The 23,241-nt window shown below is 38.6% G+C and overlaps 16 non-coding genes across 16 annotated transcripts; all 16 read left to right on the top strand.

Moving 5' to 3' along the window:
• The first annotated feature begins 41 nt into the window (after nt 1-41).
• On the top strand, nt 42-114 carry trnav-uac. Its single transcript has one exon. It is a non-coding gene; the product is annotated as a tRNA-Val (tRNA).
• Nucleotides 115-1,303: 1,189 nt separating this feature from the next.
• Nucleotides 1,304-1,376, top strand: trnav-uac. Its single transcript has one exon. It is a non-coding gene; the product is annotated as a tRNA-Val (tRNA).
• A 426-nt stretch (nt 1,377-1,802) lies between these two features.
• Nucleotides 1,803-1,875, top strand: trnav-uac. The gene has a single exon. It is a non-coding gene; the product is annotated as a tRNA-Val (tRNA).
• A 428-nt stretch (nt 1,876-2,303) lies between these two features.
• Nucleotides 2,304-2,376, top strand: trnav-uac. The gene has a single exon. It is a non-coding gene; the product is annotated as a tRNA-Val (tRNA).
• Nucleotides 2,377-3,157: 781 nt separating this feature from the next.
• On the top strand, nt 3,158-3,230 carry trnav-uac. The gene has a single exon. It is a non-coding gene; the product is annotated as a tRNA-Val (tRNA).
• A 437-nt stretch (nt 3,231-3,667) lies between these two features.
• Nucleotides 3,668-3,740, top strand: trnav-uac. Its single transcript has one exon. It is a non-coding gene; the product is annotated as a tRNA-Val (tRNA).
• Nucleotides 3,741-4,178: 438 nt separating this feature from the next.
• On the top strand, nt 4,179-4,251 carry trnav-uac. Its single transcript has one exon. It is a non-coding gene; the product is annotated as a tRNA-Val (tRNA).
• A 439-nt stretch (nt 4,252-4,690) lies between these two features.
• On the top strand, nt 4,691-4,763 carry trnav-uac. The gene has a single exon. It is a non-coding gene; the product is annotated as a tRNA-Val (tRNA).
• Nucleotides 4,764-5,186: 423 nt separating this feature from the next.
• trnav-uac lies at nt 5,187-5,259 on the top strand. The gene has a single exon. It is a non-coding gene; the product is annotated as a tRNA-Val (tRNA).
• A 440-nt stretch (nt 5,260-5,699) lies between these two features.
• Nucleotides 5,700-5,772, top strand: trnav-uac. Its single transcript has one exon. It is a non-coding gene; the product is annotated as a tRNA-Val (tRNA).
• Nucleotides 5,773-6,211: 439 nt separating this feature from the next.
• trnav-uac lies at nt 6,212-6,284 on the top strand. The gene has a single exon. It is a non-coding gene; the product is annotated as a tRNA-Val (tRNA).
• A 461-nt stretch (nt 6,285-6,745) lies between these two features.
• Nucleotides 6,746-6,818, top strand: trnav-uac. Its single transcript has one exon. It is a non-coding gene; the product is annotated as a tRNA-Val (tRNA).
• Nucleotides 6,819-7,248: 430 nt separating this feature from the next.
• On the top strand, nt 7,249-7,321 carry trnav-uac. Its single transcript has one exon. It is a non-coding gene; the product is annotated as a tRNA-Val (tRNA).
• A 427-nt stretch (nt 7,322-7,748) lies between these two features.
• trnav-uac lies at nt 7,749-7,821 on the top strand. The gene has a single exon. It is a non-coding gene; the product is annotated as a tRNA-Val (tRNA).
• Nucleotides 7,822-8,268: 447 nt separating this feature from the next.
• Nucleotides 8,269-8,341, top strand: trnav-uac. Its single transcript has one exon. It is a non-coding gene; the product is annotated as a tRNA-Val (tRNA).
• A 272-nt stretch (nt 8,342-8,613) lies between these two features.
• Nucleotides 8,614-8,686, top strand: trnav-uac. Its single transcript has one exon. It is a non-coding gene; the product is annotated as a tRNA-Val (tRNA).
• Nucleotides 8,687-23,241: the final 14,555 nt, after the last annotated feature.

Below are 23,241 nucleotides of genomic sequence, written 5' to 3'. Positions count from 1 at the left end.
TAACAGTACCCCCCCCCCCCCCAAAAAATTTATTTGTGTCTGGTTTTGTAGTGTAGTGGTTATCACGTCTGCTTTACACGGAGAAGGTCCTGGGTTCAATCCCCAGCAGAACCTTTTGTTTGAGGAGCAAAAGCAACTGTTAAGGACCTTCACCCTTCTACCAGCATAAGCAAAACTGCTGAAACTGGGACCAGTGTTTACAAATAGAAAAAAATACAAAACATTAGACCTAACAGAACATTACTTAAGGGGTCAGTTTCTGTATTAAAGAGGTTATTGCTTATGTTTTGAGAATGAATGAGAGATTGTCTTCCTCAATGGTAGAAAGTAAAGCTAGTTAACAAATAAACCCCATGACCTACTGTATCTCAGAGTTCTGGGGTTTATAGGTTTGTGTCTGGTTCTGTAGTGTAGTGGTCATCACATGTGGAAGGTCCTTGCTTTCATAAATGGTGTGAAATTTAGGCAAAAATGGAAGTTGGGAAAAAGTCTGGATTAAGCAGTAACATCTAACAGTACAACAGCAATCGTTAAGGACCTTCACCATTCTACCAGCATAAGCAAAAACTGCTGAAACTGGGTCCAGTGTTTACAAATAGAAAAAAATACAAAACATTAGACCTAACGGGACATTACTTAAGGAGTCAGTTTCTGTAGTAAAGAGGGTATTGCTTATGCTTTGAGAATGATTGAAAGATTGTCTTCCTCAATGGTAGAAAGTAAAGCTAGGTAACAAATAAACCCCATGACCTACTGTATCTTAAAGTGCTGGGGTTTATAGATTTGTGTCTGGTTCTGTAGTGTAGTGGTCATCACATGTGGAAGGTCCTTGCAGGTCCTTGAAGGTCAATCCCCAGCAGAACCATTTGTTTGAAAAGCAAAACAAAAGCAACTGTTAAGGACCTTCACCATTCTACCAGCATGAGCAAAAACTGCTGAAACTGGGTCCAGTGTTTACAAATAGAAAAAAATACAAAACATTAGACTTAACAGGACATTACTTAAGGGGTCAGTTTCAGTAGTAAAGAGGGTATTGCTTATGATTGAGAGATTGTCTTCCTCAATGGTGGAAAGTAAAGCTAGGTAACAAATAAACCCCATGACCTACTGTATCTCAGAGTGCTGCGCTTTATAGTTTTGTGTCTGGTTCTGTAGTGTAGTGGTCATCACATGTGGAAGGTCCTTGCTTTCATAAATGGTGTGAAATTTAGGCAAAAATGGAAGTTGGTAAAAAGTCTCAATTAAGCAGCAACATCTAACAGTACCCCCCCCCCCCCCCCCCCCAAAAAAATTATTTGTGTCTGGTTTTGTAGTGTAGTGGTTATCACGTCTGCTTTACACGCAGAAGGTCCTGGGTTCAATCCCCAGCAGAACCTTTTGTTTGAGGAGCAAAAGCAACTGTTAAGGACCTTCACCCTTCTACCAGCATAAGCAAAACTGCTGAAACTGGGACCAGTGTTTACAAATAGAAAAAAATACAAAACATTAGACCTAACAGAACATTACGTAAGGGGTCAGTTTCTGTATTAAAGAGGTTATTGCTTATGTTTTGAGAATGAATGAGAGATTGTCTTCCTCAATGGTAAAAAGTAAAGCTAGTTAACAAATAAACCATATCACCTACTGTATCTCAGAGTGCTGGGGTTAAATTTCACACCATTTATGAAAGCAAGGACCTTCCACATGTGATGCAGATGTGATGACCACTACACTACAGAACCAGACACAAACCTATAATAGTCTCAATTAAGCAGTAACATCTAACAGTACCCCCCCTCCAAAAAAAAATTTACTTCATGTCTGGTTCTGTAGTGTAGTGGTTATCACGTCTGCTTTACACGCAGAAGGTCCTGGGTTCAATCCCCAGCAGAACCATTTGTTTAAGGAGCAAAACAAAAGCAACTGTTAAGGACCTTCACCCTTCTACCAGCATAAGCGAAACTTGGTCCAGTGTTTACAAATAGAAATAAATACAAAACATTAGACCTAACAGGACATTACTTAAGGAGTCAGTTTCTGTAGTAAAGAGGTTATTGCTTATGCTTTGAGAATGGTTGAGAGATTGTCTTCCTCAATGGTGGAAACTAAGCAGGGTAACAAATAAACCCCATGACCTACTGTATCTCAGAGTTCTGGGGTTTATAGGTTTGTGTCTGGTTCTGTAGTGTAGTGGTCATCACATGTGGAAGGTCCTTGCTTTCATAAATGGTGTGAAATTTAGGCAAAAATGGAAGTTGGTAAAAAGTCTCAATTAAGCAGCAACATCTAACTGTAACCCCACAAAAAAAACAGAATTTATGTCTGGTTCTGTAGTGTATTGATTATCATGTCTGCTTTACACGCAGAAGGTCCTGGGTTAAATCCCCAGCAGAACCATTTGTTTGAAAAACAAAAGCAATCGTTAAGGACCTTCACCCTTCTACCAGCATAAGCAAAAACTGCTGAAACTGGGTCCAGTGTTTACAAATAGAAAAAAATACAAAACATTAGACCTAACAGGACATTACTTAAGGGGTCAGTTTCAGTAGTAAAGAGGGTATTGCTTATGCTTTGAGAATGATTGAGAGATTGTCTTCCTCAATGGTAGAAAGTAAAGCTATGTAACAAATAAACCCCATGACCTACTGTATCTCAGAGTGCTGGGGTTTATAGATTTGTGTCTGGTTCTGTAATGTAGTGGTCATCACATGTGGAAGGTCCTTGCTTTCATAAATGATGTGAAATTTAGGCAAAAATGGAAGTTGGTAAAAAGTCTCAATTAAGCAGTAACATCTAACAGAACCCCCCCCCCCCCCCCCCCCAAAAAAAAAAGATTTAATCCGTGCCTGGTTCTGTAGTGTAGTGGTCATCACATCTGCATCACATGTGGAAGGTCCTTACTTTCGTAAATGGTGTGAAATTTAAGCAAAAATGGAAGTTTGTAAAAAAGTCAATGGTAGAAAGTAAAGCTAGTTAACAAATAAACCCCGTGACCTACTTTATCTCAGAGTGCTGGGGTTAAATTTCACACCATTTATGAAAGCAAGGCCCTTCCACATGTGATGCAGATGTGATGACCACTACACTACAGAACCAGACACAAACCTATAAAAGTCTCAATTCAGCAGTAACATCTAACAGTACCCCCCCCCTCCAAAAAAAAACAGAATTCATGTCTGGTTCTATAGTGTAGTGGTTATCACGTCTGCTTCACACGCAGAAGGTCCTGGGTTCAATCCCCAGCAGAACCATTTGTTTGAAAAGCAAAACAAAAGCAATTGTTAAGGACCTTCACCATTCTACCAGCATAAGCAAAAACTGCTGAAACTGGGTCCAGTGTTTACAAATAGAAAAAATACAAAACATTAGACCTAACAGGACATTACTTAAGGGGTCAGTTTCAGTAGTAAAGAGCGTATTTCTTATGATTGAGATATTGTCTTCCTCAATGGTGGAAAGTAAAGCAGGGTAACAAATAAACCCCATGACCTACTGTATCTCAGAGTGCTGGGGTTTATAGATTTGTGTCTGGTTCTGTAGTGTAGTGGTTATCACGTCTGCATCACATGTGGAAGGTCCTTACTTTCATAAATGGTGTGAAATTTAAGCAAAAATGGAAGTTGGTAAAAAGTCTCAATTAAGCAGCAACATATAACTGTAACCCCACAAGAAAACAGAATTCATGTCTGGTTCTGTAGTGTAGTGGTTATCACGTCTGCTTTACACGCAGAAGGTCCTGGGTTCAATCCCCAGCAGAACCATTTGTTTGAAAAGCAAAACAAAAGCAATCGTTAAGGACCTTCACCCTTCTACCAGCATAAGCAAAAACTGCTGAAACTGGGTCCAGTGTTTACAAATAGAAAAAAATACAAAACATTAGACCTAACAGGACATTACTTAAGGGGTCAGTTTCAATAGTAAAAACGGTATTGCTTATGCTTTGAGAATGATTGAGAGATTGTCTTCCTCAATGGTGGAAACTAAGCAAGGTAACAAATAAACCCCATGACCTACTGTATCTCAGAGTTCTGGGGTTTATAGGTTTGTGTCTGGTTCTGTAGTGTAGTGGTCATCACATGTGGAAGGTCCTTGCTTTCATAAATGGTGTGAAATTTAGGCAAAAATGGAAGTTGGTAAAAAGTCTCAATTAAGCAGCAACATCTAACTGTAACCCCACAAAAAAAACAGAATACATGTCTGGTTCTGTAGTGTATTGATTATCATGTCTGCTTTACACGCAGAAGGTCCTGGGTTAAATCCCCAGCAGAACCATTTGTTTGAAAAGCAAAACAAAAGCAACTGTTAAGGACCTTCACCATTCTACCAGCATAAGCAAAAACTGCTGAAACTGGGTCCAGTGTTTACAAATAGAAAAAAAATACAAAACATTAGACCTAACAGGACATTACTTAAGGGGTCAGTTTCAGTAGTAAAGAGCGTATTGCTTATGATTGAGATATTGTCTTCCTCAATGGTGGAAAGTAAAGAAGGGTAACAAATAAACCCCATGACCTACTGTATCTCAGAGTGCTGGGGTTTATAGATTTGTGTCTGGTTCTGTAGTGTAGTGGTTATCACGTCTGCATCACATGTGGAAGGTCCTTACTTTCATAAATGGTGTGAAATTTAAGCAAAAATGGAAGTTGGTAAAAAGTCTCAATTAAGCAGCAACATATAACTGTAACCCCACAAGGAAACAGAATTCACGTCTGGTTCTGTAGTGTAGTGGTTATAACGTCTGCTTTACACGCAGAAGGTCCTGGGTTCAATCCCCAGCAGAACCTTTGTTTGAGGAGCAAAAGCAACTGTTAAGGACCTTCACCCTTCTACCAGCATAAGCGAAACTGGGACCAGTGTTTACAAATAGAAAAAAATACAAAACATTAGACCTAACAGAACATTACTTAAGGGGTCAGTTTCTGTATTAAAGAGGGTATTGCTTATGCTTTGAGAATGAATGAGAGATTGTCTTCCTCAATGGTAGAAAGTAAAGCAAGGTAACAAATAAACCCCATGACCTACTGTATCTCAGAGTTCTGGGGTTTATAGGTTTGTGTCTGGTTCTGTAGTGTAGTGGTCATCACATGTGGAAGGTCCTTGCTTTCATAAATGGTGTGAAATTTAGGCAAAAATGGAAGTTGGTAAAAAGTCTCAATTAAGCAGCAACATCTAACTGTAACCCCACAAAAAAAACAGAATACACGTCTGGTTCTGTAGTGTATTGATTATCATGTCTGCTTTACACGCAGAAGGTCCTGGGTTCAATCCCCAGCAGAACCATTTGTTTGAAAAGCAAAACAAAAGCAACTGTTAAGGACCTTCACCATTCTACCAGCATAAGCAAAAACTGCTGAAACTGGGTCCAGTGTTTACAAATAGAAAAAAAATACAAAACATTAGACCTAACAGGACATTACTTAAGGGGTCAGTTTCTGTATTAAAGAGGTTATTGCTTATGTTTTGAGAATGAATGAGAGATTGTCTTCCTCAATGGTAGAAAGTAAAGCTAGTTAACAAATAAACCCCATGACCTACTGTATCTCAGAGTTCTGGGGTTTATAGGTTTGTGTCTGGTTCTGTAGTGTAGTGGTCATCACATGTGGAAGGTCCTTGCTTTCATAAATGGTGTGAAATTTAGGCAAAAATGGAAGTTGGTAAAAAGTCTCAATTAAGCAGCAACATCTAACTGTAACCCCACAAAAAAAACAGAATACATGTCTGGTTCTGTAGTGTATTGATTATCATGTCTGCTTTACACGCAGAAGGTCCTGGGTTCAATCCCCAGCAGAACCATTTGTTTGAAATGCAAAACAAAAGCAACTGTTAAGGACCTTCACCATTCTACCAGCATAAGCAAAAACTGCTGAAACTTGGTCCAGTGTTTACAAATAGAAAAAAAATACAAAACATTAGACCTAACAGGACATTACTTAAGGGGTCAGTTTCAGTAGTAAAGAGGGTATTGCTTATGCTTTGAGAATGATTGAGAGATTGTCTTCCTCAATGGTAGAAAGTAAAGCTAGGTAACAAATAAACCCCATGACCTACTGTATCTCAGAGTGCTGGGGTTTATAGATTTGTGTCTGGTTCTGTAATGTAGTGGTCATCACATGTGGAAGGTCCTTTCTTTCATAAATGATGTGAAATTTAGGCAAAAATGGAAGTTGGTAAAAAGTCTCAATTAAGCAGCAACATATAACTGTAACCCCACAAGAAAACAGAATTCATGTCTGGTTCTGTAGTGTAGTGGTTATCACGTCTGCTTTACACGCGGAAGGTCCTGGGTTCAATCCCCAGCAGAACCTTTGTTTGAGGAGCAAAAGCAACTGTTAAGGACCTTCACCCTTCTACCAGCATAAGCAAAACTGCTGAAACTGGGACCAGTGTTTACAAATAGAAAAAAATACAAAACATTAGACCTAACAGAACATTACTTAAGGGGTCAGTTTCTGTATTAAAGAGGTTATTGCTTATGTTTTGAGAATGAATGAGAGATTGTCTTCCTCAATGGTAGAAAGTAAAGCTAGTTAACAAATAAACCCCATGACCTACTGTATCTCAGAGTTCTGGGGTTTATAGGTTTGTGTCTGGTTCTGTAGTGTAGTGGTCATCACATCTGCATCACATGTGGAAGGTCCTTACTTTCGTAAATTGTGTGAAATTTAAGCAAAAATGGAAGTTTGTAAAAAATTCTCAATTAAGCAGTAACATCTAACAGTACCCCCCCCCCCCCCCCAAAAAAAAAGAAAAATTAAAATTTGCGTTTCGTTCTGTAGTGTAGTGGTTATCACGTCTGCTTTACACGCAGAAGGTCCTGGGTTCAATCCCCAGCAGAACCATTTGTTTGAGGAGCAAAAGAAAAGCAACTGTTAAGGACCTTCACCCTTCTACCAGCATAAGCAAAACTGCTGAAACTGGGACCAGTGTTTACAAATAGAAAAAAATACAAAACATTAGACCTAACAGAACATTACTTAAGGGGTCAGTTTCTGTATTAAAGAGGTTATTGCTTATGTTTTGAGAATGAATGAGAGATTGTCTTCCTCAATGGTAAAAAGTAAAGCTAGTTAACAAATAAACCCTATGACCTACTGTGTCTCAGAGTGCTGGGGTTAAATTTCACACCATTTATGAAAGCAAGGACCTTCCACATGTGATGCAGATGTGATGACCACTACACTACAGAACCAGACACAAACCTATAAAAGTCTCAATTAAGCAGTAACATCTAACAGTACCCCCCCTCCAAAAAAAATTTACTTCATGTCTGGTTCTGTAGTGTGGTGGTTATCATGTCTGCTTTACATGCAGAAGGTCCTGGGTTCAATCCCCAGCAGAACCATTTGTTTGAGGAGCAAAAGAAAAGCAACTGTTAAGGACCTTCACCCTTCTACCAGCATAAGCGAAACTGGGTCCAGTGTTTACAAATAGAAAAAAATGCAAAACATTAGACCTAACAGGACATTACTTAAGGGGTCAGTTTCTGTAGTAAAGAGGGTATTGCTTATGCTTTGAGAATGATTGAGAGATTGTCTTCCTCAATGGTGGAAACTAAGCAGGGTAACAAATAAACCCCATGACCTACTGTATCTCAGAGTTCTGGGGTTTATAGGTTTGTGTCTGGTTCTGTAGTGTAGTGGTCATCACATGTGGAAGGTCCTTGCTTTCATAAATGGTGTGAAATTTAGGCAAAAATGAAAGTTGGAAAAAGTCTCAATTAAGCAGCAACATCTAACTGTAACCCCACAAAAAAAACAGAATACATGTCTGGTTCTGTAGTGTAGTGATTATCATGTCTGCTTTACACGCAGACGGTCCTGGGTTAAATCCCCAGCAGAACCATTTGTTTGAAAAGCAAAACAAAAGCAACTGTTAAGGACCTTCACCATTCTACCAGCATAAGCAAAAACTGCTGAAACTGGGTCCAGTGTTTACAAATAGAAAAAAAATACAAAACATTAGACCTAACAGGACATTACTTAAGGGGTCAGTTTCAATAGTAAAAACGGTATTGCTTATGCTTTGAGAATGATTGAGAGATTGTCTTCCTCAATGGTAGAAAGTAAAGCTAGTTAACAAATAAACCCCACGACCTATCTCAGAGTTCTGGGGTTTATAGATTTGTGTCTGGTTCTGTAGTGTAGTGGTCATCACATCTGCATTACATGTGGAAGGTCCTTACTTTCATAAATGGTGTGAAATTTAAGCAAAAATGGAAGTTGGTAAAAAGTCTCAATTAAGCAGCAACATCTAACTGTAACCCCACAAAAAAAAACAGAGTTCATGTCTGGTTCTGTAGTGTAGTGGTTATCATGTCTGCTTTACACGCAGAAGGTCCTGGGTTCAATCCCCAGCAGAACCTTTGTTTGAGGAGCAAAAGCAACTGTTAAGGACCTTCACCCTTCTACCAGCATAAGCAAAACTGCTGAAACTGGGACCAGTGTTTACAAATAGAAAAAAATACAAAACATTAGACCTAACAGAACATTACTTAAGGGGTCAGTTTCTGTAGTAAAGAGGTTATTGCTTATGGTTGAGAGATTGTCTTCCTCAATGGTGGAAGTAAAGCAGGGTAACAAAATAACCCCATGACCTACTGTATCTCAGAGTTCTGGGGTTTATAGGTTTGTGTCTGGTTCTGTAGTGTAGTGGTTATCACGTCTGCTTTACACGCAGAAGGTCCTGGGTTCAATCCCCAGCAGAACCATTTGTTTGAAAAGCAAAACAAAAGCAACTGTTAAGGACCTTCACCATTCTACCAGCATAAGCAAAAACTGCTGAATCTGGGTGTTTAGAAATAGAAAAAAATGCAAAACATTAGACCAAACAGGACATTACTTAAGGGGTCAGTTTTAGTAGTAAAGAGCGTATTGCTTATGCTTTGAGAATGGTTGAGAGTTTGTCTTCCTCAATGGTGGAAAGAAAAGCAAGGTAAGAAATTAACTATCTCAGAGTGCTGGGGTTTACAGTATAGATTTGTGTCTGGTTCTGTACTGTAGTGGTCGTGAAATTTAGGCATAAATGGAGTTGGTAAAAAGTCTCAATTAAGCAGTAACATCTAACAGTACCCATAAAATCACCTTACATGGCTGGTTCTGTAGTGTAGTGGTTATCAGGTCTGTGTTACATGCAGAAGGTCCTGGGTTCAATCCCCAGCATAGCCATGTGTTTGAGTAGCAAAATAAAAGCAATTGTTAAGGACCTTCACCATTCTACCAGCTACGTATAAGCAACACTGCTGAAACTGGGTCCAGTGTTTACAAATAGAAAAATTTGCAAAACATTAGACCTAACAGAACATTACTTTAGGGGTCAGTTTCTGTAGTGTAGAAATTATTGCTTATGCTTTGAACACAAAACGTTCTGGTTTCAATTCCCAGTCGAACCTTTTGTTTGAAAAGAACAAGAAAGACTGGTTGAAAGTTTCTCTTCCTCAATGGTCAAAAGTAAAGCTAGGTAACAATAAACCCCATGAACTATCTCAAAATATCTGAGACTGCTGGGGTTCATAGCTCTCTGTCTGGTTCGTAGTGTAGTGGACATCACGTCTTCATCACATGTAAAAGGTCCTTGCTTTCATAAATGGTCAGAAATTTAGGTAAAACTGAAGCTTGGTAAAAACGTTTCAATTAAGCAGTAAAATCTAACATTACCATTATGTCTGGTAATGGTATCTCTACCAGCATAAGCAACACTGCTGAAGCTACAGAAAGAAAATCGACTCCCAGCAGCTTGGATGATCCCCGGTCCTCTGTCTGCACCCTGGGTCCCCCCATTTCAGCTAAATGTGTTTCTCCAACCCCTGCTATGTTTAACACTGATACAGACAGCGATTCATCGGCACCAATTCAGGTTCAGCAATTCACCGAAAGACCATCAAATAGGCACGAATATGATGAGAAATTGGCAGTGATGAAAATCCCAACCCATAGTGCAATATATGTGCAAAAGTACTCTTTTCTAACTACACAAAGCCAGCATTTTTACGTAGGCATTTAGAGATGAAACATACCTGTGCGAAAGTGGGGTTTCAGCACTTACCACCATAAAGAAAAAATATCTACACAGACTCTGCATAGAGAATGATTTATGAATAAAACTGTCTCCCATACAACCAAACATCCCAGAGTTATGCACAGAGTTATGCAAGTCATTTCAATCACATCCATCTCATTAAACGGTGAGTCATTTAAAAAAAAAGCTTTGTAAACTAAAGTTGTTTTGGATCAACTGAGTTATTTTATTAAGGTACATGTGTTTAAAATGCACATTTAAAAAAAATCAAGACCACACGTATGAGAGTGAGAGGGGGTATGATGTTAGAGAATGATGTTAAATCCCTGGGAGGGTACGTCTCTGTAAAAAGTTTGGGAACCACTGCATTAGACCTAACAGAACATTATTTAAGGTGTCAGTTTCTGTAGTGTAGTGGTTATTTATTCTGCTATGAACAGAGAAGCTCCTGGTTTCAATCCCTAGTTGAACCATTTGTTTAAAAAGAACAAGAAAGAATGGTTGAAAGTTTGTCTTCATCAATGGTAGAAAGTAAAGCTAGGTAACAAATTAACCCCATGACCTACCTCAAAATATCTCAGTGTGCTGGGGTTTATATCTTTGTGTCTGGTTCTGAAGTGTAACCATATGGTTGAGTGCTTGTCTTCATTTATGATGAAAACTAAACCTAGGTTTGCAGTAAAATCTAACGTTAAGCTTGTGATCTCCCTCAAAATGTCTCATGCAGAATGTCCTGGCTTGAGCCTGAAAACTCTAAGCTGTAGCTGGTTCCATAGTGTAGTAGTTTTTAAATATTCTTTACATGCAGAAGGCCCTGGGATTGAGCCCCAATGGTTTAAGAATGATTATAGAATGTGGTGTCTGTTGAAAAGGCTGAGCAAACTTCAAACCTTGGTCTGTTCTCAAAACCATTCCTCATTAATTGACTGACACACACAACTCGGTCCATAGTGCAGTGGTCACACCAACAGCTTCAAATGCAGAATGGCCTGAAGAACCACAACAAACATTACTAGGGTTGTGTGTTTGTCAAGACCTACCTTAGAAATTCCCATGAAAATGAACACCAAGCTTTCGTCATCTGCTAAAAACATACCTCAAAAGGCATGTAGTTTTTACTATATTTTGGTTACAAAAATGTGCCACTGCGGAAAAAGGAGAGGTCAATCTACACATTTTCCATCATTTTTATACTACAAAGAGTCTATTGCAGGGGAAATAGAGCACAAGGCAGAGGACACCATGGACAGCAAGGTGGCTATATATTAGAGGGCACAATCATACAAACACTCACACACACACACACACACACACACACACACACACACACACACACACACACACACACACACACACACACACACACACACACACACACACACACACACTACAGATAATATAGAGATGCCAATCAGCCTGCACATGTTTTTGGACTTGGTGAGGAAACCAGGGTGACCCCAACCCCAGAGATGCAACATAAACATGCTGACCAATAAGCTGCAATGCCCCTGAAGGAAAAGTCAAATATGTAATTTGGGGCAATATATTATTTCTAAGAGTTCTTGATGAAATAGTGCTTAGTAAATTATCCACCACCTATATAAACCCTGGGCAGTAGTAATGATTAGGTGGCCCCACTACACTTATGTGTTCATAGACAAGACGGAATCTCACTGTACATTTATGGCAATTTGCAGACACCCCTAACCAGAGCAATTTACATACATCTTATACAATTGAGTAGTTGAGGGCAGGGGACCTTGCTCAAGAGTTCAGGTGGCATATTAGTGGTGGTGGTAGTAGTAGTAGTAGTAGAGCATGCAACCTTCTAATCCACAGTCCAGTGTCCTAAGCACTAAGATACTACCCCCTGACATTAGAAGGTTCTCTGCTGGTCTTCTGTGATCTTCTGCTGTCACCACAAGGCTTGGAATTTTGTGTTTTTATACTTTTCTGTTCACCATGCTTGTACAGAGTAGTTAATTGAGTAGCTGCAGCTTTTTTGAAAGCTTGAATCAATTCAGCAATTCTCCTCTCTCAACATCATTGCATTTCTGTATGGAGAACTCACCAGATGAATCTCTAGAGAAAAATCTGTTTTCTGTCAGAAATACTTAATCCAGCAACAATTTTCTGGCAGCAAAAGCCATGCCACAGCCAAAGTAACTATCGATGTAATCCTTACCCAAAGCTCTAGAACTGGATGATTTTTGATGTCTGATGTTTCACTGAAAAATTCCGTGTTTAAGTGTATGTGGATTCCTCAAATCTTTTTCTAAATATTCCAGTTTTCTCCTTTTCAATAATTATGTGCACAAATTCTACTTGAATAATATCTTCAACAGGTTTAATGTGATGGAGTGTGAGTTAAAGGGCAGGTCCATGAGTGCCTCAGACACTGTTACAGTAAAGCTAACACAGAGCCATGTTCTCACTTCAGTCTGCACATACTGTACCAGGAAATGCTCGTGCTTTCTAAGGCAAAAGGTGGCAAGGATTGTTATACGTAATGATAAGAAGGCTAAAGTTCTTGGTGAAAAAAGAGAATGAAATGCAGTCTTTGAGGTATTCTTTGAGTTAACAGAAAGAAGTTAAAGAAGACAATGAAAGATAGAGTGAGAGAAAGAGAAAGAGAAAGAGAGAGAAACACATTTTTTATGTATTGTGGAACCAGTTGAGTTCTGGACTCCAGGTGCACCATGTTCATTCCTTTATAAACTTCTCACATCACAGAATCCAGAATGCTTGTATTAGTTCAGCACTAACCCTTTTCCCTCCTCCCAAGAGCCATCATCTCAATAAACTTTTTTCAGTGGCCAATAAATAGTTTTACACTTGGAAGTTGTAAACCTCATCTTGAGTGGTTTCTGGCAGCTACACATTCGACAGCTTGACTTTCAAAGCTCAGATTACTCTCTGACTCTTGCCACATCATTTATCGGCATTCTAAGCTATAATCTATGCGCTAAAATGGTAATTCAAGATGCATATGATCTTTTGATATGACATGGTGTCATTTATTAAGGATTTCCAGAGCTGGAGACATGAGCTCCAGAGCTGGAGACATGGAGACATGGTAAATTACAGCTTGGAAGCAGCCGAGAGAGCGAGAGAGAGTAGGAGAGCGAGAGAGAACTCCTACTTTCTGTAAAGGCAAAGCAATACTGGATGTCACCCAGCTTTAGTGTCTTGCTTAAACCCATCAGATTTAATCTGAACATAATTAGCTATGAAAAAAGTTTGAAATTTAGTGTCTAATCAGGGGTTTGGGAGTATGCAAAGCCAGCAAGTGTGGAACAATAAGGCAATGTTGCATGAGAGAGCTGTGTGATGCAACAAGGTTACACACTTAATAAGCGCTCTTGTTAATTATGCTAATAAGGTAGAAGAGCACTGCTGGGATAATGACGGGGTAATATTTAGTAGCACCATTTAATAGACATAGAGCCTAGTGACAGGAAGACCCAGCCAATTAGCTGAAACATCCCTCTTTGCTTTTTTTTCATGTCTCCCTCAGTGAGCGTCTCGCTCGGCCTGAAAATCGAATAATCACCATTCTGGTAATTGTACATTTCCAGAACAAGCTATTATGTAGGAGAAGAATGTGGCTTGTAATGTTCTGTGCTGTCAGACTGGTTTGGAATAAAAGATAATCCTGACCAGCAATGCAAAGTTAAAGATTTTGAAGATAATTGGGCTATCATAATTGGTCCACAGTAAAAGACCAATTGATCAAATCTTTGACCACAGCCAAATTGGGAGAAAGCATAAAAGTAATGAACATTTTAAACCCCACTGAGACACGATCTCAACATCTTGATTTCCATTTATTTCATAAATCATTTCAGAACTCATTATATCTTAAAGAAAACTTTATGGGGTACCAATGTTGATTTTTTTTAGCAGTGGCTTAACATTAGATTTTAGTAGGGAAGGATAACAGTAATAATGATGTACATTTATATTTACAATTATGGCATTTGGCATATGCCCTTATCCAGAACGACTAAAAGAATTGCTTTAAGTCTCAATCAATGAATACATCGATACTGGTTCACTAGGTCACATACTGTACTAAGAATACAGTCAGTCTAAAACTCTGTAGGGAGTTTAAAGAAAGAATATGGCAAGAAAAGCACACAGATAACACAAGTTGGGGATTTTTGTGCTAGGAAAAGTTTAGACTTCGTTTGAAGATAGCCAGTGACTCAGCTGTTCGGACATCTAGGGGAAGTTCATTCCACCAGTCATGTGCCAGAACACAGAAGAGTCTTCATGCGTACTTTCTTTATACCCTGAGAGATGATATGATCAGTCGAGCATTGCTATATAATCGGAAGAAACGTCAAACAAAATTAAGTCAAGAGGCAATAACACTAGGCTTATCCTACAGGCTATCTAGGGGCTTACATTAGCTCTGTAATTGAGTGATGAAATCAACAGCATACAGTATACTATACAGTCTAGCAGCTCAATTTGAGTTGTACCTTTATTTAATGGTGTTTGAGGTAAATACATTATCCCGTGATTACAGGTTTCAGCAATACCAATTCCAACCTCATAATATTAGAATAGCCAAATAAAAAGGACTAAAAAATTGAGCATTGTTCAATTCTTTCTCAGCCTTTGTCCAAGGTTTTTCAGAAAAATCCTTAAGATCCTGCACATTCTTTGTGTTTCCAGCAAGTATTGATCCCTTTCCACTAGTTACTATATGATCTGTATTATACAGTTACTATAATGATATAAAATAATTAGTGTTAAGTCTGTAATGAACTCAGAAATTACTCTGACCTATTAGTTCCTCAGGAGCTCTTGGTTGCACAATTCCCATCGACTATAAACTGTTGTAGAAAGGACATTATCTACATTTATATTATTTTCTATCCATTATCATACAAATGACGATGGGTTCCCTACTGAGTCTGGTTCCTCTCAAGGTTTCTTCCTCATATCATCTCAGGGAGTTTTTCCTTGCCACCATAGCCACAGGCTTAGATGTTAGAGTTAAACAATAACTTCAAAAATATTATTCTATGTTTCTATACTTCTGTAAAGCTGCTTTGAGGCAATGTCCATCGTTAAAAGTGCTATAAAATTAAATTGAACTGAATTGAATTGAAGTGATGTGGAGAGCTATATCTTCACTGTGATGACAACGGATGGACTCGTACACAACAAGCTATAAATATTCACCGAAGCTCAAGAAGGCAACACCAAACATTAATAGCTTCTGAATCTTCTGGCAGCACTAAATGAAATAAATAAGATCACTGTTTACAATCGAAATTTCAAAGGTTTACATCCCCCCAGCTGTTTATGTATTGTGTTGCTTTCTTGAGTATCAGCGAAAGTTTGCACTTTTTGCAATAGTTTCAAGTAGTATACGAGGGTACACATGAGCTGTTTCTGAAAGATTGAAAGATAAGGACTGGCAGATGGAAAAAGAGAATAATATTTGTGGGTCAGAAAAATGTGTTAAATACACGCCAAGAACCGGGCAGAAATTGTTCACTAAAAGAAGTGAGGTTGCTTAGAAAACAAAAAAACAGACTAATGGACTGACTTGAATTGAAGAGGAAAAAAAAACTTCAAGGGTAATGACATCAGTGATTTGGTGGGGTGAGTGTTGGGGTGCCTGTGGGTGGCTGTATCTGCGCTCTGAAAAAAGGCTCGATTGCTCCCAGACACAAATTCAACCACAGAAGGCCTGATTGGAAACAGCATACCTCGGCAGAATAAGAGAAAAACACCGCTGTTTAACTGAAACCAACGAGGATGCCTGTTCATATTTATTTTCTAAAAAAGAAACAAAACATTAGAGGCAAATTCACTCTTGAATATTCACTCTTGAATATATATATATTCCTGTTTTCTTGTTCTTCATTGGAAGAGATGAATCTCAAAGAATATCTGACCTTTTATACAAAGGAGTGGCAAATGTGAATTTCCAATTTGAACGCTTCCTTTTCATTTATTTTAATTATTTAATAATTTTAGTTTATTTGAAATAAAAAATTAAATAAGAAAACAACAAACAAACTCCATCCAGGGTGTATCCTGCCTTGATGCCCGATGACGCCTGAGATAGGCACAGGCTCCCCGTGACCCGAGGTAGTTCGGATAAGCGGTAGAAAGTGAGTGAGTGAGTGAACAACAAACAATTTACAACAAACCGAGTGTGTGTGTGTGTGTGTGTGTGTGTGTGTGTGTGTGTGTGTGTGTGTGTGTGTGTGTGTGTGTGTGTAAAACAGTGGCTGTTTGGAGGTTACAGGACTGTGCACTGTGGCCTCATGCTTTTCCATGCAATGCATATATAATAATTAGTCAGTACATTGCAGAAAGGCTGATTACATGGGGAGAGGTCAGCAAAAACACATGTTCTTCTCTAGACACAAACAAGCAGCCCCCTTCTCTTTACCCTGGGGCCCATAAGCAGAATATGTTAATGCTGTGGGAACCTATTATCATTTCCAGGATATATTTTCTGGGAATCTCAGAGTTTCCTGGTTGATTTTTTTTTATCGGGGGGTCACACATGGCTTTTTTTTTTTTTAAAGTTTGTACTCTACCTAATCAAACCAAATGACCTATTAATATGATGTACTGTATTTAAAGAATGAGAGGAGAAAGAATAGGGAAAGAGACTGTTACAGAAAATATATGAGTGACTCCTCCATAAAAACGTTTTATATGCTTTTATCACCTTAACCAAATTTTGTTCTGTGTCCACAGACAGCTCTTTGGCAGAAATTTACATTTAGTCTGTGATTGCCCCGAATGCTCCCAGCTTGCTCAGGACATACCTTTCTTATTAGAAAGGGATATGGGTTTGACTCCAGAATTTTTCTTCCTAATTTTTTTTTCTTTTTTTTCAACTGACCCCGTCTTACAACACAAAAATTTACTTTTAGCTGCTTTCACACCTAAAATATATATTTATACACTCACACATGCAGGGTCATGGTCATTCTAAACCGTGCTTTTTACACGAGGTAGTGGATGTTTTACACTTGTAATTCAGAGGCAGGATTAGCATTGCAGTGTTAACCCTGTATTTTGGTGCCAAACATGTACAGTGTGAAACATTGTAGTGTTGAAATGTTACAGCTAGATACTTATCAATAGCAATCAAGATTTTACAATAACGGCTAGGTAGCATCAATCAGCAAAACAAAACACTGAACAGCAATGAAGTGCGCTGAAGGAAGGGGGTAATACACAACACATAAGGCTTTGAAAGATATCATATAAAGAACAAGGTTAACCCAGGGTTTAGGAATGTATAGTATGAAAGGTCAGATTATGAAGAGCCAGGATTGATTGTTAACCCCAGGTATTAGCAGTGTGAGCAGTGTGAAACGTTAAACACGATTACACAGGATTCAGTTTACTCTGAGTTTACAGTCAGTCAGGGTTTAGGATGAACTATTGTGCGAGAAGCTCTTACTGTATATGTTCTGTTGTCCATCTCTTTGTTCTGAAATGATTATTTAATAAAAACTGTTGTTCACTGAAAAAACCTATGAAAGTTAAAAAAGAAAAGAATTGTATCAGTGATATGAATGGTATGCATGAGATTTCACTGTTTATATATTTACTAACTCCCAAGGTGCCGTGCCTCTCAAAATCTCATCCAGCCTATCGGATTTTAAGGAGGAAATTACAAGCCCTTCGGTTGGATCCTGAGCTTGGATTACTGTCTCTGTGGAGTTTCACATGATCTCCCAAAGTCCTTGTGGCTATCCTCTGGTTTCCTCACACCTCCCAAAACCATACTGGTAGGTGGATTGGAGAGTGTGTGTACGGTGTCCTGAGGTGGACTGGTGTCCCATTCAAAATGTATTCCCACATAAATGTTCCCAGGAGACTAAAGAGAGATTACTGAAGATGAATGAATGAATGAAATGATCATCAGTTTCTTTTTTTTGAAATGTTTAAAGTCTGAATACTAGTGATGGCACTTTCAGCATATCGTTACTTCATTTCTCAGACCAACATCTTGCCAAATTTTTCCCAATGGTCACATTCTTCTTCAGATTTTGTTAAGTGATTTTTCAGCCTTTGCCTAGGAGGAAAAAAAAATGTTTTGGATGCACATAGGAATGTTCTAGAGCATATAGTGCAAATACATTTGAAATCAATTTGAAATTTTATTTTCACACACAGTGATACACAATACAACATGTACAGTAGTGGAATGCTTTTTGCCTTTTTGTGAAATAAAAGTTGAATAAAATGGAAAAGCAAAGGTCTATAGAAGCAAAGGTAAAAATATATAGAAAATATATTTTTAAAATATATTAACTGTATAATCCACAGATGAAGGATAAATTGTGCATGTGCTCAGCTCAGCAAGATTCAGTACATACAAGATGGAAAAACCATTTGTCTGTTTTCAAAGGATCTCAGGCCAAAAGGCTGGCGGTGAAATGGGTTTAGGAGCTGAGTTTTGGTGCTGACAGCAGTGCAGAGAGCTTCTAAAAAACAGAATTCCGATGTATTTAAAAGAGATCATCTTGACAAGTGCAGATCAAAGATTTTACAGAAATATACAAAAATATACAGATTAGCAGGCAGTAAGATGAATGTCTCCTCTAATGAATAACAGGCAGCTTGGATCTGTGGAGTTTAATGGTACTGTTCTAGGAATCAAGGTTATTCATCACGGCCTTTAAGGTACAAGCTCTCCACAGCACACGAGAGCAGATTCTGATGTTGACAGCAATGCTGCTAGTTTGAGGAATATCAATGGAGTAGAAGGCAATGAAAGCGAGCAACCAGAGCTGTCACCAATCCTCAGCCATCACCAGCAGCTCCCTCCAGGTGACCGTGGCCCGCGGGTCTGCATTGTGAAAAATATGAGTTCTTTTTACGTTCCTTTCCTTTTTTAACCACGCAACCAACAAATCCATGGTAACACGGAGCACTTGAAGCAAGGTGAAGTGCTTTTTATCCTGCTTCTCATGAACACGGACAAAAAACAGAAGCAGGCTATGGAACAGAGGGCTTAACGAAAGACCTGATGTCAATCACTTTTGGGTTTGAAGGAAATACAAAAAAACGCACCCCTTGTTCAAGTCACTTGAGGATTCATCAGGCATTAATTAGCTGTACTTTATTCTGTTTCTGAGAAGGTGAAAAGCTTCCATCCAATAAAACGACCCAAAAGAGCCTTTCAGGATTGAAGTAGCAGAGGCAATTGATAAAGCTTCCAGTAGTGAGCTTTTTACCCCCCCACTACCCTTTTTTTTTAAGGCAATGCAGGTTGGATGAGGAAGAAAAGGCACCTTTCCTTCTGCCCTACTGCAGAACGCACAAGTGAAACCAATTAAGATAATTGAAAACAGAAGATGTGTCCAATAGTTTCAGAGGAGAATGCAGCAACGGTGAGGCGTAGTTAGAGGCCGCACAAGTATAGGAGGAAAATTGGCAATTATTTACGTCTCACATGCCAACGCAATTATCCAGCCGCTCTACACAGGAGGGGGTTCTTGTAAATAAACAATAGGACAGGCAAAAAGCTGGCAGGTGGGGGGTATTAGGTGAAGAATTTGCCCACTGGGGAGAAAAAGCCATCTTGATGGGAGGCACTGGACCATACTTTTTGCATAATACCCCTTTTAGGAAAAAGCACCAAGTTGTCAGAAGCATCTGAATGGTGGACACGCCAGCCAATGGACCTGTCAGGAAGGTCTCATGGTGAGCTTTATCCAAATATTTTGCCTAGCATGTCAAATCATGCATGGGTGTTCATCGTTCTCTTGTTTCTTGTAAGTCAAACAGTTTTCAAACCGTTTTTTTCTTCCCCATTTCCCATGTCTCTGACGGCAACACGCAGCAATTTGTATTGATCAGCCTGCCAGATTTTGTGGAGGCTCTTATTCAACAGGGTGACTCTGAGGACACAGCGCTTATTGATATCAAAATATGGCAGGCAGGTGTCTTATAAGTAGTTAGCGCAGCTGGAGAAAAAATTATGGGGGAGAGAAAATTTTTTGACACGTTTGCCCCTGTTTTGGGGTGTGTGGGATGTGCCGGATGAAATTAGCATTTAAACTACTTGCTCACCAGGCATTAGCTTAACCTTGTGTGTTCAGTCAATATGCGCCCCGCTACCCTTTAAAAAAACTCCTGTCACTCTTTTATGACTTGCTATGAAATGCTCCAATGCCTACTTGAAGAGCTTTCATTGTCGCACTCAACACGTGGCCTACAAATAAAAGCAGAGTTTCAGTTAGTGAAGGTTGGATTCTGCCAATTTGTATTTATTATTTACAGAAGCGACTAAGACTTTAGGAGCTGAAAATGTGTGCCCAAATATGATATAGATAAGTGAACTCTCTCTCACTCTTGTGTTTTCCAGAGCAATGTTACAGGTATACGCTTCTTCAGTGGGTGAAAGTGTAAGTATGCTTTAAAGGGAAGGCAGTCATGTCTGAGAAATCGCTTACCTGTGTGAGCATGTTCTAAATATGACAGACAGGCGAAGAGCTGTCAGTCATTCACTTTCCTGGCATTATCCTGGTACTGTGCGTGTGGACTCAGATGTCAGTGCCAAAATCCCTGATAGCTGTAAAATGGCACATGCCATTTCTCCTGCTCATATCTGTGTGCAGGGAGTGCACTTACCCCGCTGCTGCTGAGCAGAGAGCCAAGACTGTGAAAGGTTATTTCACTGCTGAGCTCACATCTGCCAAAAACACTTTGTGTCATCACAATTTTTCAGTTTCTCACTTAATTAAAGATAATCCATTACAATACAGGTTAGCTAACTAGCTAACGCTGAATAATTTTAGTTTGTCTGTTTATTGCTTGTTTCTTTGTTTTCTGTCTTATTTTCCTGTTTCTTGGTTGGTTTCATTATTTACTCAATTATTTAATTGTTTCTTTTCTGTTGCTTATTTGCTTGTTTGTTTGTTTCTTGTTTGTTTATTTGTTTTTTGTTTGCTTGTTATTTGTTTGTTTATTTGTTGGTTGCTTATTTGCTTATTTATTTGTTGCTTATTTGCTTGTTTTTTGTTTGTTGCTCATTTGCTTGTTTTTTCTTGTCTGTTTCTTTTTGTTTGCTTGTTATTTGTTTGTGCCCTGCGATGGGTTGGCACTCCGTCCAGGGTGTATCCTGCCTTGATGCCCGATGACGCCTGAGATAGGCACAGGCTCCCCGTGACCCGAGGTAGTTCGGATAAAGCGGTAGAAAATGAGTGAGTGAAAGAGAGAGAGAGTGTGTTATTTGTTTGTTTTTTGTTTGTTGCATATTTGTTTAATTTTTTTTTTGTTGTTGCTTGTTTGGTGTTTGTCTAGCAATATCCTGTTTCTTTATTTATTTGTTTGCTTCTTTGTTTCTGTCTTTGTTACTTGTCTGTCAAGATGTGTCTATATTTATTAAATAACTTAAAAGTTACAATGTGATATAGTTTGGGCCCTTATAATGTCCAGTGTGAAAGAAAAGTGTTTTATTTTGATGTCAATATATAGTCTAGTAAAGATAATCTACAGTTAATCTAAGTTAAATAATCGTGACTTCAATTTTGAGCATAACCCTCTGTGATCTGCTATTTAACCATTACCATGCAGCTCTAATTCCAGTGCAGAGATTTTGGGGCTGGCGGTTTTCCCGAGTGAACATCAACACCTCGTCTACACAAACAGACCTGTTTATTTGACCCTGGGAAAGGATCATCTACAGCAGACCAAAGCACAGGTCTGTGCTGGTGTAAAGAAACGTAAAGCTCTGAGATAGAGAAAGTCTGAAGCTTAGAGGTATGGATCTCTATACATCATTCAGCAAGCAGCTTTGGTATTCTAAACATGTCACAAACCACTGATTTCCAGGTTTATTTACACAGTACCAATCATTCCAGGTTCCACAAAGTAAATACACAGAAATAAACATCAACCCTTGTATTTTGTCTCTATGAATGCTCATCAGCATGTATTTTGCACATTTCTCATCTGTATACAGTTTCATCTCCTGAGCTGCATTTAGAGATACACAACGTGATACGATGAAACCTGAGAGCCATTTCTTCTCAGTTCTATGAAGTAAGGATGGGCTGCTGATGCTAACCACTAACCCCTAAACCTTCACAGAAGCAGCCATTTTTTGATATTGCTTTCCATATAACACAAGTTTATTCAACATTCTTCCTTCAAACAAAAAACAACAACAATGTTTTCACACACAAGTAGAGAAACACATTTTAATCTGTCATAATAAAACAGCACCTGCTTTTGTTACCATCATATAACTTTGATTTTATTAATTTAATCTTACTAAAACAAATATACTTATCTATATTTTTCTGAATAAACCACCTCGTAACTGCAGCTGTCAGCACTTGTAAGCTAACTAGCCATGTTAGCTAGTTATGCTAACTAGCGCTTGTTTTTTCCCTTCAGAGCACACCAGGTTTAAAAAACAAAAAAAAACCATTGTTTAGCATTTAATTCTAGGCAAGCAAGACTCCAAACATGAATTTGAACTTATATCGCTTAGACTGGAAGTTCTAACACGGTCCACACTGTTGGTTCCAGGTTTATATAACCATACTTACACCGCTTGAAGGTTAGCTTGCACAGTCACCTTTTTCTGGTAATATTGCTAAGAAACCCTGTTAGCAACAAAATATATTGTTCCAACTGAGCAGTCTAAATGTGTTTGTAGCTTTGGCGCTACCAATGACCCTGTTGCTAATAACAATCATTAAGACATTGTTGTGCACTGAATTTAGTTTATTTGCATGAATATCTCTGAAAATTGGTTCCAGTTAGCTAGCTAGCAGGTGGAAGGTTATCTAACGACCTAACTAATACGAACAAACTCTTCTGACCATTATAGATTCTGAAAGTGAAAGGTTTATGTATATGGACATTGTACATCAACCTATGCCACAATCAGTCCAAATAAAATAATTAAAATAAAATAATTATTTTATTTGTCACAAGATTTTTTCCTCTGTTGACAAACTTCTCCAGAATTTTAGCGGTTGAAAATAAACACCTCCATGAAGCATCACAGACAGCAGAAATAGGTTTGATATCATTGTTTACTTTAAGATAAAAACATTTGTGTAATAAAAAAACAATAAAAATTTTGTTTTGGGGGGTGGGGGGTGGGGTTTTGGGGGGAAATTGACTGTAGACTAGATTTAAAAAAAACAGGTTAGTTAGCTGATAATGACTAAAGCTCTCTTTTCCTATTGAAACTGGGCTTTTTAACCCAATGTGTGTGAATGATCATTAAGT

The sequence above is a fragment of the Tachysurus fulvidraco genome, chromosome 2, assembly GCF_022655615.1.
Source record: "Tachysurus fulvidraco isolate hzauxx_2018 chromosome 2, HZAU_PFXX_2.0, whole genome shotgun sequence".
In the NCBI taxonomy this organism is placed as follows: domain Eukaryota; kingdom Metazoa; phylum Chordata; class Actinopteri; order Siluriformes; family Bagridae; genus Tachysurus; species Tachysurus fulvidraco.
The sequence above is the reverse complement of the archived record's forward strand: the minus strand, read 5'-3'. Positions and strand labels throughout refer to the sequence as shown.